The following is a 17,054-nucleotide window of genomic DNA, read 5'->3' on the forward strand; positions in this document are numbered from 1 at the left end:
TCTCTCTCTCTCTCTCTCTCTCTCTCTCTCTTTCTTTCTTTCTGTTTCTCTCAGATGCTGGCCAGAACCAAGGCTGCTTGTTTAACTCCTGGCCAACCTTCAAGCCTAACTCAGTCTGGCTTTGGCTCTTCCTCCCCTGGGCAGATTCTGAGATTTATAGTTGGCCTGCCCTGGGGTTTCCTTTAAACTCAAATAAAATGGTCTTCAAGTTGTTGCTTTTTACTTTTAAAGGAAAGGTAAAGAAAATATTGTCAAGCCATCTGTAGTGACACACATCTTTAATCCCAGCAGAACACAATAGGCAGAAGGCAAACAGTTCTCTGTGAGATCAAGGCCAGCCTGGTCTAGAGAGTGAGCCAGTGAGCCAGAGCTCTGTTGTGAGACCCTGTCTACAAAAACAAAGAAGGAAAGAAAACATTGCACCCTCAACATTATTCTAAGAGAACAAAAGACCTTTTCTCTCAGACAACAGGTGAGGAACAAGTAAGGGATCAAGTGTACAGGACACAGGACTGTCACCTGGCAGCATACCACAGACTGAGCAGTGTGAATGACACAGATATATTGTTTCCTGGTAGCAAGGTTGACCTCTACTCAAGGCTGCAAGAAGGGACTTGCTCCTGTCTCTCCTTGGCATGACCATGACTGTCTCCTTCCCGAGTCTCCAGGTAGTAACTGTGTGTGTGTCCAAATGTCTTCTTTCCATAAGAGCACCAGGTAGATGCAGTGCCTACTTCCACTCCAGTGTGACCTCATCTTAGCTAGTTACATCTTACACCCCATTTCTTTTTCTTTTCTTTTCTTTTATTGAGCTCTATATTTTTCTCTGCTCCTTTCCCTGCCTCTCCCTTCCCCTTCAACCCTCTCCCATGGTCCCTGTGCTCCCAATTTACTCAGTAGATCTTGTCTTTTTCTACTTCCCATGTAGATTAAATCTATGTATGTGTCTCTCTTAGGGTCCTCATTGTTATCTAGGTTCTCTGGGATTGTGATTTGTAGGCTGATTTTCTTTGTTTTATGTTTAAAAACCACTTATGAGTGAGTACATATGATGTTTGTCTTTCTGGATCTGGGTTACCTCACTGTGTGTGTGTGTGTGTGTGTGTGTGTGTGTGTGTGTGTGTGTGTTGTAGGTCCATTCATTTGCCTGCAAATTTCATGATGTCATTATTTTTTTCTGCTGTGTAGTACTCCACTGTGTAAGTATACCACATTCTTCTTATCCATTCTTCAGTGGAGGGGCATTTGGGTTGTTTCCAGGCTCTGCCTATGACAACCAATGTAGCCATGAACATAGCACATGTTCTTGCGGCACGAATGAGCATCCTTTGGATATATACCTAAAAGTGGTATTGCTGGGTCTTGAGGAAGGTGGTTTCCTAGTTTTCTGAGAAATCGCCACACTGACATCCAAAGGAGCTGTACCAGCCTGCATGCCCACCAGCAATGGAGAAGTGTTCCCTTTACTCCACATCCTCTCCAGCATAAGTTGTCATGGGTGTTTTTGATCTTGGCCATTCTTACAGGTTACACCCCATTTCTAACCAGAGGAACATGGTCACATCCCAAGGAGTTGGATTCCAACACGGACCTTTTGGAACTTCCACACTGCAGGATTTTAACATGTCCAAGTAGCATACGAGTCACTAGATTGACAATTTTGAAATTATTAAGCCATCTCCACGTGATCATTTGAATTTAGGTCACGCAGTTAAGACTCAGCTCAGTTAGACTAGTGTTGACCTCTAGAGACTTCAACTAGTATTGAAACCTGTGGGGTTTCCATGGCCAGGAAACTATGCAAGGAGAGAAGGAAAATGGCTAGCACCTGCTATAGCTGTGATGGCTCCTTCTGAGGAGAGGTCCGGAGAGTCAGCAGCAGGCAGAAAACAGCACAAGTATGCAAGTAGCTGTTACATCACAGTTTCTGAGGTAAAAGTTCAGCCAGAATGAGTTAACAAAGAGTCATTCCATTAAAGTTCAAAAAAAAAGAATTTTTTTTTTTTTGAGCAGGGTGTCACTATGTAGCAAAACTTGGCTAGCCTGGAATTCATGGAGCTCTACTTACCTCTGCCTCCCAAGGGCTGTGATCAAAGGTGTGCACCGCCACACCTGATTCAAAATATTTTAAAAAGAATCTCCCACTAAGGTCTCTGTTTAAAATGTATGATGGTTAGCAAGGATCTCACCAAAAGGGAAAAAAAAAACACCTGATTGTCAGGAACTCCCTAAGAGCCTTGAGAATTAGGGTCACAGACCAGTCTGTAGCCCTCTGAGTTGGAGAGAAAGGCAAAGGAGACAAAAGCAGAGCGAGCCCGATGCCAGAGCCAGGCTTTCAGATAGGCTGTGGTGGATGAATAGACAAAACTGTGCTGTGGACCCCATTGCGAGAAAAGTCTGCAGGGAATGAGGAGGTCTCACCTTTTTGTCATGGTGAGTTCTGTCTCCAGGACACCTACTAAGTTTTCGTGACAAACATATCAAAAATCTACCAGGGCAGAATTCCTGCCATAAGGGACTGAGAAGAGGAGGCTAAAATGAGCTCATCCTTCAAAAGGCCCAGAACCTTCCATTGCTAACCTCCTTAACAAAACCTTCAAGGTCTGTATGATGGGGCACACCTTTAATCCCAGGACTTAGGAGGCAGAGGCAGGTGGATTCCTGTGAGTTCGAGGCCAGCCAGGTCTACAGAGAGAGTTCCACTACAGCCAGTGCTACATAGAAAGACCCTGTCTACAAATCAAAATCAAAAAGTTTCAAGGAAAAGTGTTTCACTAAATCCTAATTCTCTAACCTCTGACAGGAGGAAGCACTAACTCTGACCTCCTCTCCCTGGTTCTTGTCTCAGTGAGCAGCAGTAAGGAAATGAAAGGGCTCTTACAAAGCAAAGCAGTTTGAGGGGAGACTTAGTAAAAGGTTGAGACTGTACCACAGGACTAGAGAACAATTGCTTCCCACAACCCTGCAGGCCCCACTGCATCAGTCCGACAAGAGCAAGACGGCAAAGGCAAGACTGAAGCTCTTAGGTGTCATGCATGAGCTGGACCTGGATTCGAATCATGCCAGCAGCTTCTATTCAACTCCTCTGTGGGGTCTTCAGCTCCCCAGTGTCTGGTACATCCCCCGTGACCAGTTCTTCCATTGCCTGCTAAGCAGCTACACATAGGCTCCCTGCTCACAGAGACAAAAAGACTATAAATGCAGAGAAAAGCCTTGGTAGAAACTTCCAGATTTCACCAGACTGAAGCACATATTTTTTAAATGTACATTGGTGACCTGCGTGTGTGTGTGTGTGTGTGTGTGTGTGTGTGTGTGTGTGTGTAAGGGTATCAGGCATCCTGGAACTGGAGCTACAGACAATTGTGAGCTCCCATGTGGGTAGCTGGGACTTGAACCCAGGTCCTTGCGAAGAACAGCCAGAGCTCTTAATGGTTGAGCCAGCTCTCAGGCTCTTCTTGAGGAGAAAATGGACATTGCTCCTGAGAATGGGGACAAGATCACACTGGGCTGGGAGTTTGAGAACAAAATAAATTACATAGTGAAACTCCATTAGAAAGAAAGAAAGAAAGAAAGAAAGAAAGAAAGAAAGAAAGAAGGAAGGAAGGAAGGAAGGAAGGAAGGAAGGAAGGAAGGAAGGAAGGAAGAAAGAAAGAAAGAAAGAAAGAAAGAAAGAAAGGAAGGAAGAAAGAAAGAAAGAAAGGGGCTCACACTCCTCTGGTCTTTTCAGAGAGAGCAGTGAAGTATGACCCCAGTCAGCAGGTCCTAAAGTGTCTCAGAAACTATTCCTAACCGTGTGAGCAAACACAACCATTAACTAGGGAAAAGAAACTGAGAACAAGCACTGAGTGGTGTTAACACCGCCAGCTGCACTCTGAACCTGCAGAGCAACATGTACAGGTGTGTACATGTTTGTGATGGGAGATGAGATATAGGCTTCTGTGTCCCTGATAAGCATATATATAGATGCTAGTCATAACTTCAAAGCAATTCTCTGATTATGCCTAGTGTGGTCCATGAAGTTGTTTATAGTGTAAGAATGTATTTTTGACTTTTGTAATGGTGCTGGGGACCACACTCAGAGACTCACTCGTGCTGTGTAAGTGCCCTGTCCTTGCACTACGCCCCTGGGTACCTCAGTGTTGTCACAAAGAGTTATACGCTCTTGTCAAAAGACAAAATGGCAGTTTATTTTAAAGATCTTTGTTGATTTTATTTTTAGTTCTGGGATTAACCAAGGCTTCATCCCATGAAACTTCTCTTCCTACAGACTGAGTAAAAACACTTTTGAGGGCTGGGGCTAGGAAAGATGGGTGAGGTTGTTTGATTTTTGCTTTTTCCATGTTTTCAAGACAGGGTTTCTCTGTGTAGTCAGGGCTGTCCTGGTCCTACAGACCAGGCTGGCCTCGAACTCAGGGATCTCCCTGCTGGGACTGAAGGCATGAGCCACCAGGCCTGGCTTTGAGAAAGATGCTTCAACATAGATTTAAACATGAGAGTTAAGCTAGAAAGGCAGTCAGAAGGAAGTAACATATCCAAAAGCATGGGTGAGAGTCTTCAGTAAAATCCTGTTTATCTAAACAGGGAGAGGCTTACGACAGTCGGAAGAGAACAGAAAACTAATATTTCCAAATCACTTTCCTCATTAGGTGTGGGCAGGAGGCACACAGAAGTATGGAGGAAGGGCTTGGCTTGCATCAGATTGTTCCAGTGACTACATGATATAAGAATTAAAGCAGAGGACTAGGCATTGTCAAGCATTCTAACAGAAGCTGGCCTATTGGGTCTTTGTGATATCATCTCAATAATCCTGGTTTCTCAATGGATAAAATAAGTTTGACTTGGTTGGTGTGGAAGATTTTTCTCAGATTTTTAGTCTAGTTTTGCTGGAGTCCAGAGCAGGACCCGAGTTTAAAACAGTAATGCCGTATGTTTTTATTCAACAGCTTGAATTAGTTCTCACAAGAAAAAAACAAAAACAAACAAAAAAAACCAAAATCCTCTAACTAGGAAGTTATACTCTGCAGTATCAGAAATATTAGCTGAAGACATGAAGAGTTTTGTTTTCCAAAGCTCTTCTGGACATCTGGACGGAGAGAGGTACAACTGTGTGAGCAGACTCTTGTGAGGCTCCTCATCATTTGTGTATAAACTGAGGATGTGTCTCCTCCAAGGTGTCGTTCACTGGGAAGTTTTTATTGTAGAGATAAGGGAGAGAGCCTCCAGGGCATCTGGAAGAGTCCATAGCAGAGAGAAAAACAAGTAGACTGCACAGTCCCAGAAAAGTTTATCATTTGTAAGGCATGGTAAAGAAAGAGAAAGGCGTGACTGTCGTTTGTGTGTTGGGGCGGTAGGGTGTAGAGGTAAAAGAAAATCAATAATATGGGCAGTAAAGTAAAAGAGCAAGGTGGTTTCCAGGAGATTTCAGTTGTTTTGGCTGATGAGCAAGAGCTGAGAAATGAGAGAAGGCATACAATACATACCTTTAATCCCAGCACATGGGAGGCAGAGGCAGGCTGATGTCTGTGAGTTTGAGGCCAGGCTGGTCTATGTGATGAGCTCTGTTTAGCCAGGGCTGTATAGTGAGACTGTTTCTAAAATAGGCAATAAGCACAAGAGTTGAGAAGGGATAGAAGAGTTTGAAGCCCTCTTTAAAAAAAAAAAACTGGCAGAATTCTGCCTACATGATTGAGTATGTAACACGGTGCAGTATACTGAGAAAGCTGAGGTCACCGTGATGGCCTCCAGATAGCTGTCTAGGGGTCAAAGAAGTAGTCTAGAAGGAACTCACATGAGTCCAGAAGAAAGGAAAGCGGCCATGATTCCCATGAACAAAGGAACCCAAGCCTTGGTTTCCTGTCGTCTTTAGAGCTGAGAGTCCTATAGCTCCTGCAGAAAGAACCTAAGAAAAACAGGACTAGAGAGACCACAAGCATTTTCTAGTGCTGGTTGTTGGCTCTGAAGTAAGTTATAGCGGGTGGAAATAAACACCCAAGAAGGTCTAGAAATGCAGTGAGATGTCTCTGAACTCAGTGAGCCTCTACTGTCACCATTCAACCCAGATAATTTACATGCTCTCAGTTGAGCAAAAGCCCATAGCTCTTCCCCAAGTTAATCAATGACTAGCCTGGATAAGGACTCCCAGGGCCAGGAAAAGTTGGCTAAAGGTTTTTAGGGGAAAGGTGAGGAGGCCTATGAACTGGAATGTTCATGGTGCTAGTTTAAGTCCAGATCTGAAAGCCCGAGGACCAGACAGTAGACGATCTTGTGTCCCAACTCACAGAAGCCGGAAATCCTGTTTGCAATACACCGCCTTTTTGTTCTCTCTGGGCATTCCAAAGGCTGGGTGACATCTACTGATGCGGTGATTCTACTGTAACTGGGAACAGGTTTATTAGCACCCACTGTTCAGAGGCCACAGTCATCCATCATAGCTGGGAAGACAAGAGCCAGCCGCTGTCCGGAGGCAGGACAATGAGGTCACTTGTTCACATTTCAGCAGGCAAGAAAACGCAAATTGTTCAGGCTAGAAGTGGGGCGGGGCTATAACCCTCAAGGCTCACCCATTCCCAATCCCCTGTCCCTGTCACCCACTTGGCCATGTCATGTCTCCTAATGGTGTCACAACTACCTAAAACATTACCAGCTTCTGAGAACTGAGTTAGAACACGTAAGTTGTGTTGTAGTACATTTTACACCCAACCGCAGCATCTAACCACAGTGGGAAGGACCATTTGCTTAACTCACCCTGCAAATTCTTTTGTTGTTGTATTTGAGACAAAGTCTCATGCAGCCCAGGCCAGCCCCAATCTTGCTCTATATAGCCAAGGACATCCTTGAACTCTTTATCCTCTTGCCTCTATCTCCAAGTCTAGAACTTGGTATCATACCAAATGTCAGCCCACTGATTCTACTGCTTTTTCTTCTTTAGTTTGATTTAGTTTGATATTGGGTTTCATAATGGCATCTTCATGTGCATGTGGCATTGTACTTTGTTCTCAATCCTTCCACTCCCCTTTCCCTCTTACCTACTTCAAGCTGATTCACTTCCTTTTCCCAGTTGGTCCCCACTTCTGCCTTCCTTTTAAAAATCATTGATTTTCATAATTTCCACCTTCCTTGAGATCCCTCTCCCCTTTCATGATCTCCTTTATAGTTTTGTGACTGGACACAGAGGTACTTTTTAATTCAGGACATGCATATGAAGGAAAATGTGGTGTTTATCTTTGTGAGTCTATCTAATCTTGTTTAAGATATGATTTCCAGATCCATTTATTTTCTTGATAATGCAATAATTTTATTTTCCTTTATGACTGCATAAAACATTGTGTTTATATAACATTTTCTTTCTTTCTTTATTTTTTGATGACATCTAGGCTGGTTCCATTGTCTGGATGTCATGAACAGTGCAGTTATAAAGATAGATCTCTGTGGTATGAGTCCTTAGGCATACCCAACAGTAATTATGGTGCTATTTTGTTTGTAACCTAACAAATGAAGCTTGCCTGAAGATCAGAGTGCAAAACTAGCCACACTAGTCAGTCATACAAGCCAGACCGTGGTAGCACACATCTTTAATCTCAGCAGAAAAACTAGGCAGTGGTGGTGCATGTCTTTAATACCAGCACTAGAGAGGAATATAAGGCAGAGTGAGAACTAAACTCGCTCTCTTTTCAGTGTGAAGATTTTATAGAGGTAAGAGTTCTCTAGTGGTTTGGTTGCTTTGCTTTTTTGTTCTTCAGCTTGAATTCCAATATTTGTCTCTGGGATTTTAATATTTGTGCTACATCTGGCACTCAAAGCTTGGGGTAAAAATTCATGTATGCAGTCACAGGCATAGGCCAGAGCTAAACATGAACAGAGTCACTGCCCTCCTGGCTAGGTTTTCTTTTCTTTTCTCCTGGTGGGCCTTCTCTGAACCCCGTTCTCAGGCTGCTACCAAACTAGATAACTGCCTTGAAATCTAGTCAGACTTTTACTTTTCTACACACCAGCAATAAACCTCACATCTTCATCATCATGGGTGAGAGATTTGGTGAGAAAATTGGGAAATCTTAAGGGAGGAGTTAATTAAAAGAGAGAATTTTTCACAAATTAAAAAATGGGAAGCAGGATTATGATAGAGAAAGTTAGGTCCCTGCATGATTATGTAATGCATGGTTTAAAAATGGAACAACTAGGATTGGAGAGATAGCTCAGTGGTTAAAAGCACTGCCTGTTCTTCCAAAGGTCCTGAGTTCAATTCCCTGCAACCACCTGGTGGCTCACAACTATCTGTAATGAGATCTGGTTCCCTCTTCTGGCCTGCAGGCATACATGCAGACAGAATACTGAGAATACTTTATACATAATAAATAAATAAATCTTTAAAACAAATGGAACAACTAAATGAAAGGATGATCCACTTAACCAGGATTGATGTGCTGTAAATTATTATTTCAACAATCCTTGCTGTCATTTTGATAGTTCTTGATTTATATCATAAAAAGTTGTTTGGTTTATCTGTCAAGATACAGATCTTAGAAAGACTTAACAAAACAGATCATAGAATTATTCATATCCAGACAGAGAACCAATTTCAACATTACATTATAAGGTTAGAGAGGAACAGCCTAAGATTTTCAAACAACCAACCTTAATATATCCAGCAATCTTACAGGAATTGCCAGATGACAGAGGCTCTGTAAGAGATGATTGAACTCCTGTGCCAATGTTAGATTCAAGGAGATTCAAGGAAGCAATAGTCACATATGGCAAGCATTCACATTTTATGAAGCAAATGTTAAACTTGTGGTCAGTTTGTAATAGAACTATCCCTAAAGACTGGATAGACTTGGTTAAAGCTATTTTAGAACCTGGCCCACAATTACAGTGGAGTACCTGGTTCAGAGAAGATGCTAAGACTATTGAACAATGGAGCAAATCTAGAGGTATGGAAATCTTCTAAGATCAACTTCTTAGAGAAGGAAATTATTCTACTATAGAAGGGCAATTTTTTTTAGAAAGGCAATCTTTATATGATGACCACACTCATCATATAAATGTGGATTTATGCCACACAGCAGCTTTGAATGTTTGGAATTGGAGAAGTAGGAAAGAAAATTGAGTCATTTACTAAAGCTATACAGTGCCCAAAGGAAGCCTTCACAGATTTCTTACAAAGATTGAATTCAGCAGTAAACAGAATGATATCAAATTTAGATGCTAGTCAAATAATAACATTCAAATCTCTGGCATTTGAAAATGTTAATTCTCAATGCAAAAGGATAATTTAGGCCTTTAAAATCAAGGTTAGCACACTGGGAAGAATGGATCCAAGATACATTCAATATTGAATCTCATGACCATGATGATGGTTGGATAGAAGAGTTGATTTCCAGAGGTTTAAGGAAAAATTAGAATGTCAAGTGTTATAATTGTAGTAAACAAGGTAACCTTAAAAAGGATTGTAAACAGAGCATTCCTAGAAACAATACTTTTTCTAAGCAAAGTCCAAACAGAATGCTCCTCCATTCTGAACTATACAGAAGGTGTGGAAAAGGCAAGCATCAGTCTAATGAATGTAGATCAACAAGAAATATTCAAGATAACCCTTTGCCATTGGGAAACTTCTTGAGGGGCCTCATGCAGGCCCTATGCCAAATCTGATTCAGTCATTTCCTGCCATCATAGATAATACTTCTTCCCAGAGCAGTTAAAGTACCTAATGTGCCAGGTGGTGGTGGTGCATGCCTTTAATCCCAGCACTTGGGAGGCAGAGGCAGGCAGATCTCTGTGAGTTTGAGACCATCCTGGTCTACAAGAGCTAGCTCCATGATAGGCTCCAAAGCTACAGAGAAACCCTGTCTCAAAAAACCAAAAAAAAAAATCAGGAGAAACCCTAAAATATGTATAACAGCAAACTTCTATAAATGAACAAAAGCCAAAGTTAAAAATACAAATAGATGATACTATCAATCAAGGCCTTATAGACACAGGTGTGGATGTTGCAATAATTTCACCAGAATCTTGGCATACAAATTAGCCTCTTCAGGAGGTAAATGTTCAGCTTTTAGAAATTGAAACTTGATCTCAGGTAAAACACAGCATGAGAGTTGAATGCATATGACCAGAAGGACAGAGAGGAATACTAAAGCCATATGTGACTAACATAGCAATATATGGGATTTGTTACAGCAATGGAATACTCAGATTAACATTCCTCCAAACTCAGAAACAGACCATACATTAAAAAATATTAGAAGGTATTATATAGAAAAAAACTGTCACCAATTCAGGTTGTACAACATCAGGGCACAACAGCTGCTGATCTTCCAAAGGCACCAACAACCCTACCTTTACAATGTTTCCAATCAAACCTGCATGGCTTGCGCAGTGGCCTTTGACAACAGAGAAACTGTAGGCTTTAGAGCAGTTGGTACAAGTACAGCTAAATGCTGAACATATTGAAAAATCAACCAACTTTGGAATTCTCGGGTACTTGTTGTTAATAAGAAATCTGGAAAATGGAGAATGGTAAGAAATCTAAGAGATGTTAATAAGGTGATTCAGCCAATGGACTTTCTATAGTCTGAAATTCCTTTGTCTTCTCTCTTCTCTATTGCCTAAAGGATGGTCTCTTATAGTTATTGCTTTAAAAGATGGTTTCTTCACTATACCTTTACAAGAAAAAAAGAGAAACCTTTGCCTTTACAGTGCCTGCTTATAATAATCCTCAGCCTGCTAAGAGATATCACTGGAAGGTTCTCACACAGGGAATGTTAAATAGCTCCACCCTGTGTCAACATTTTGTACAGCAGTTGTTGGAAATGATAAGTAAACAATTTCCTCAATCTATATTTTATTGCTACATGGATGATATGTTACTATCTAATTCAAATGTAGATACTTTAGGATGTTTGAAGAAGTAAAGAAAATTTGCCTTTTTGGGGATTACAAATTGCTCTGAAAAAAATACAAAGAGGGAATTCTATTAATTATATAAGCTATAAAACAGGTTTACAGAATGTTAGATCCCTAAAGGTAAAAATTAGGAGAAATCAACTGTGGACTCTTCATGACTTCCAAAGTTTGCTAGGAAACATTTCCCTTCTTTGACCCACAATTGGGATAAAACTTGATGAACTGATTAATTTAAAAAAATCTTAGATGGTGACAAGGACTTAAATAGTATTTGGAAATTATCAGCTGAAGCTGATTGAAGAGAAATTACATAAGGCACATGTGGATGGTATGGATCAGAATTTTAACTGCATTTTGGTTATATTACCCTCTAAGCATTCCCCTACAGGAATTTTAATGCAAAGGGAAGATATTATCTTAGAATGGACCTTTCTACCACACAAACTGAGTAAAATATTAAAAACTTATGTGAAAATGTCTCTCTGTTAATTCTAAAAGGAAAATTGAGACTTCATCAATTTACAGGAACAGACCCAGCAGAAATTATAGTACCTCTTAGTAATGATGAAATCGGCAAATTATGGGCAGGAAGTGAACTCTGGCAATGAACGTATAGTAATTTTTTGAGAGAGATTAGCAACAAATACTCCAAAAGCAAGAGAATTCAACTTATAAAGGGAACTAGCTGGATCCTTCCTTGCATTGTATGGGAAGGACCAATAATTTGAGCCCCTACATTCTATGCTGAGGTAAATAAATGAGGAAAATCAGGTTACAAATCAAAAAATTAAGTAAAGTTGCTCAAAGCTCTCATCACTCTGTCCAAAATTCAGAATTATATATTATTCTTATGATACTAAGGAATTTTAGAAAACCTCTCAACATAGTTACCTATTTGCAATATGCAGAAAGAGTTGTTTGGCATATTGAAACTGCTGAATTTATACCAGATGATGCAGAATTGTCTTTATTATTTATTCAGCTACAAAATGCAGTCAGGAATAGGAATCATCCCATATACATAACACACATCTGATCCCATATGGGCCTGCCAGGTTCTTGAGCACAAAGTAATGCAAAAATTGATCGATTACTGATTGTAAATGTGCTGAAGGTCTCAGAATTTCATAAAAAACTTCATGCCAATATCAAAGGTTTAAAATAGAGACTTTTCTATCAGGTGTCAACAAATCAAGGAAATTATAAGAAAATGTTCCACTTGTTTTTTATACAACCAAACACCACTACATGCAGAAAGTAACTCAAATGGTACTCAAAGGAATAAAATCTGTCAGATGGATGTGTTTTATCTTGTAGAATTTGGAAAACTAAAACATGTATATCACACCATTGATACCTATTCAGGTTTTAAATGAGCAACTGTTTTGAGTTCAGAAAAAGCTGATTTGGTAATCACACACTTGCTAGAAGTTATGACCATCATGAGTATACCTGAACAAATAAAGATAAATGAGGCTCCAGCATATGTCTCTAGGGAAATTAAACAGTTTTTGCTTATTATAATAAAAAGCATATTACAGGTATACCACACAATCCTCCAGGACAGGCAGTTACAGAAAGATCAAACTGAATTCTAAAGAATATGTTAAATAAACAGAAAGGGATGATAAAGACTCCCAGAGATCATTTGCATGATACTTTACTAACTTTGAATTTTCTAAATTCTAATGAGTAAGGAAGAAAAGCTGTGGATGCAGGGAGACTGGAGAGTAGAAAAAAAAAACTATGGAATTTAATCAGCCAATATACTTTAAAGACGTACTGACCTAAGACTGGAAATCAGTATATGTGTTACACTGGGGAAGGGGTTTTCTTTTCTTTCCACAGGAGAAGAGAAATTATGGATACCATCAAAATTGATAAAGATTCAATTTGAAGAAGAAACAACTCTTAATTAGAAGTAATGATAGTTCATCAAACAGAATGACCTTCTTAATGGATCTTTGTCATTGTTTAGAGGGGTGGTTACAAGTTGTTATTGATTATAGCCAGGAGGAAAATTGAACAAAGGAGATTGTATTCAGAGTTCTTGTTTTGAAAAGAAAAAAGAGGGATACAGATATAAGATAAAAATGTAGACTATTGAATCTACTCTGAAAAGAAAAAAATAAAGATGTAGCTATGATAAGATAACTTATAAAACTAAAAGCTGCTTTTCATTTAATCAATTATAACTTACCAAAAGAGAATCTCCCCAAAATTAAAGTTGCGGAATTGTTTTCTTTTTGTCTTTTCAGGAGAAAGGCATCCAGGTAAGGAATCTGAAGACCAATGAACAAATAAGCATCTGAAGAAAAAGGACAAATCATCCAGAAAAAGTATCCCAAGAAAATGAGTAAATTGGCTTATTAGTATATCACATTTCCAACAGGTTGAAATTTCATAAATTTTCCCAAATGTTTGTTTCTGCTGTTCTTTACAGACATATAATGCAAACAATCTTTCAGGACCATGATAACACCACCAAGATGCAAAACACCACCTAGATATTAGCTTTGAACTACAAACTGCTGATAACAATTTCGAGGTGGCCAACTGAGATGATCCAACCTCACAGACTGCTCTAGCCAGGACTTGAAACAAGCCTTGCACTTTTTCATTATTCAGAGACTGGACCTCAAATTATACAGCTACCTCTCCCAGGATTTGACAACTAACCCAAATTTTTCTTTTCCTGAACCCCTAAAGATACTGACATCATCAGACAACAGAAAGTAAATTTAAGAAAGTGATACCCACATTCCCAAGAGCTGTGGTGGGTGGGTTTTGGTCATTCAGTGGATTATGGATATTTGTCATTGTTTAGAGGGGTTGGTTACAAGTTGTTATTGGTTATAGCCAGGAGGAAAATTGAACAAAGGAGATTGTATTCAGAGTTCTTGTTTTGAAAAGAAAAAAGAGGGATACAGATATAAGATAAAAGGTAAACTATATGTAGCTATGATAAGATTTTTAAAAAAGGTAGATTATTGAATCTACCTACTTGTTTTAAATGTTTTACATTGGATTGGATTTTGCATACTATATACAAATTTTGTTATTGATATGACTTCAAGGTTAATTTTGTTGGAACATGCTGTACATATATTCCTACTCTTGTTCCTATATACCTCATTTACCAATGTAATGCAAATTTCTAATTCTTGAAAGCTGTTGTTATCAACTGTTCCAGATAATAAGGAAATGCAAGTTAGAAATTAGTCATCTATTACAATTAAACTTGTCATATTAGATATGTTTCCAAGGTCAAACAGAGATATATTTTAAATAGCCAGGTCATCAACAAACATTTCAAGATCTACAGAATATGGCATTTAAGATGTTTTAATAATATAGGTTCTTTTTTATGAGAATGAGACATGTGTGCTTCAGCCCCAATCCACTTCAGAGAAGATAATGGGCAACAAAGAAACTCCACAAAGAGTTTACTTTCTTTGTATCAAAAGTAAGCCACTGGAAAAAAAAATGCCCTTTCCTCAACTGCTGACAATATGCTGTCTTAATTGGACAAGCAGGACACAAATGAGAGTGACTGTCAAATCTTGTCAAGACAAAGAAGGACAGTCCTTCAAAATTCTGGCTTCATCGAAAAGCCTGTTGACTATCCTAAGCCTTTAGGCTGAAGATGGATGCCCCAACATTGCAGAGGAACTTCAGGTGACTGTCCAGTCATTCAGGTGTTTTGGTCATTTCTCACAAGTTTTGGAAGTCGCTTGCTTGCACTTCCTGCTTTTTCAACTAGTATTATTTCCTTCTGTGGTCTCTGAGGTAGTTGAATACTATATAGTTATAGTTTTTCTTGTTTACAAGACTCAGAAAGGAAATTTACTAAAGAAGTGTAAAGCGTATAAGGTTGAAAGATATCAAAAGATAGTTTTGGATGGTAATGCAAGTTATAATAAAAAAAATAAATTAGGTACAAGACTTTGGACTCACCAAGATAGGATAGATAATGGAGTATTTTCTCTGAATTTGTCACATGCAAATGAACTAGACATTGTTGATGTTCTTATTGCCTGTATATATTAAATATAGTTATTGTACTTATTATATATAGTTTTTCTTATATTTATATATCTTTCTTTTTTATATTAAACGAAAATGGGAAATATAGTAATGTTTTGTTTATGATCTAAGAAATAAAGCTTGTCTGAAGATCAGAGTGCAAAGTCACACTAGTCAGCCATACAAGCCAGGCAGTAGTAGTAAACACCTTTAATCTCTTCAGCCACACTAGTTAGCCATAGAAGCTGGTCAGTGGTGGTGCATGCCTATAATCCCAGCCCTAGAGAGGAATATAAGGTGGAATGAGATAGAAACTCACTCTCTTCAGTCTGAAAATTTCATAAAGGTAAGAGTGAGTTGGCTTGCTTTTCTGATTTTCAGCTTGATCCCAATATCTATCTCTGAGTTTTTATTATTCATGTTAAAGGTAATGTAGTTGGATCTTTACTTATATAGACTGACTATTCAGCAATCCCCAGAAATCCTGCTACCTTGACCTCCCCAGTGAGATAAAAAGCATGTACCGCCATTCCTACACTTCAAACCAGTTTTAAAGATTCTAAAACTGATGGTTTTCAATACAATTGATGTTCAATACAATTTCAAGTGTGTATTGGCTATCTGTGTTTTCTTCATTTGAGAACTGTCTCTTCAGTTCATTAGCCCATTTATTGATTAGATAATTTGGTGGAGGGTGGAGTTGGTGTCTAATTTTTGTAGTTCTTTATTTACCCTTGACATTTATTCCCTGTCAAATGCAAAGATCTTTCTGTTTTTGTAAATTGTTTTATTCACCCTAGTGATTATTTCTTTTGTTATGTAGAAGTCTTATAACTTCATATGGTCCCGTTTGTCCATTACTGGGATAATTTCTTGTGCTATTATTCGTGTCTCATTAAGAATATTCTTGTTTATTTATATACCAGTGTAGCTGGACTAGCTGACCAATGAACCTCTGGGATCTGTCGATCTGTCTGCCTCTGCCTCACCCACAAAGCACTAAGGCTACAGGCATACACTGCCATGCATGGTTTTTACATTCACACTGGGGATCTGAACTTGGGTGCTTGTGATTGCACAGCAAACACTTTGTCCACTGAGCTGTCTCTCCAGCCCTAAGTCTCTTATTTTTGTATATTGATTTTGTTCCCTACTACTTTTCTGTCAGCATTTATCAGATCTATGAGTTTTCTGGTGGAGTCCTTATGTTCACTTATGTAGAAGAGCATTCCATCTGCTAAAAGATATAATTTAATTTCTTCCTTAGCTACTTGTATCCCTTTTATTTCTTTCTCTGGTATTATTGATCTAGAGACGACTTGAGTACTATAGTGAATAATAATTAGAGAAGAGGCCCTCATATCATTCTAGATTTTAGAAGAAATTCTGCTTTAGTCCCATTTACTATAATGCTGGCTATGATTTTCTCATATCCAGTCTTTATTATGTTCAGATATGTTCTTTCTATCCCTATTTTCTTTAAGATTTTTACCATGAATTTATGTTGAACTTTGCCAAGGGCCTTTCCTCACTGATTGACAGATGATTGTGTGATTTCTGTTCCTAAGTATATTTATGTGCTGAATTACACTTGTGTGACCATTCATACATATTTAACAAACATTGTTGACCTGAATGAAACCAATATAATATGAGTTTCTTGCTGTTTTCTTAAATTCAACTTCTAAGAATTTTATTGAGAACATTAATATCTGCATTTATTGGGGAAATTGGTTTGCAGTTTTCTTTCCTATTGTGTCCTTATTTGATTTGAATGTCAAGTATCAAGGTCAGGCTCCATAGATGAGTCTTTCTATTTCTACGCCTTGAGAAGCTTTGGCAGTGAGTCCATCTAGACCTGGGCTTTTCTTTGTGGGGCAGTTTTTAATACTGCATTAAACTCATTGATTATTCTGCAACTGCTTAAAATTGCTTATATCTCTTTATTTACTTTAATAATGCTCTCACATGTTTCTAGGAAATTATATACTTCATCTATATTTTCCATCACTTCGACATATTTTTAAGTACTTCCTAATGATTTTCTATATTTCGATGGATTCTGTAGTAATATCTCCTCTTTTCATCTCTAATTGAATTAATTATGCTATTCTGTTTCCTTTGATTAG

The sequence above is a fragment of the Myodes glareolus genome, chromosome 1 (genome assembly GCF_982192425.1).
Source record: "Myodes glareolus chromosome 1, mMyoGla1.1, whole genome shotgun sequence".
Lineage (NCBI taxonomy): Eukaryota > Metazoa > Chordata > Mammalia > Rodentia > Cricetidae > Myodes > Myodes glareolus.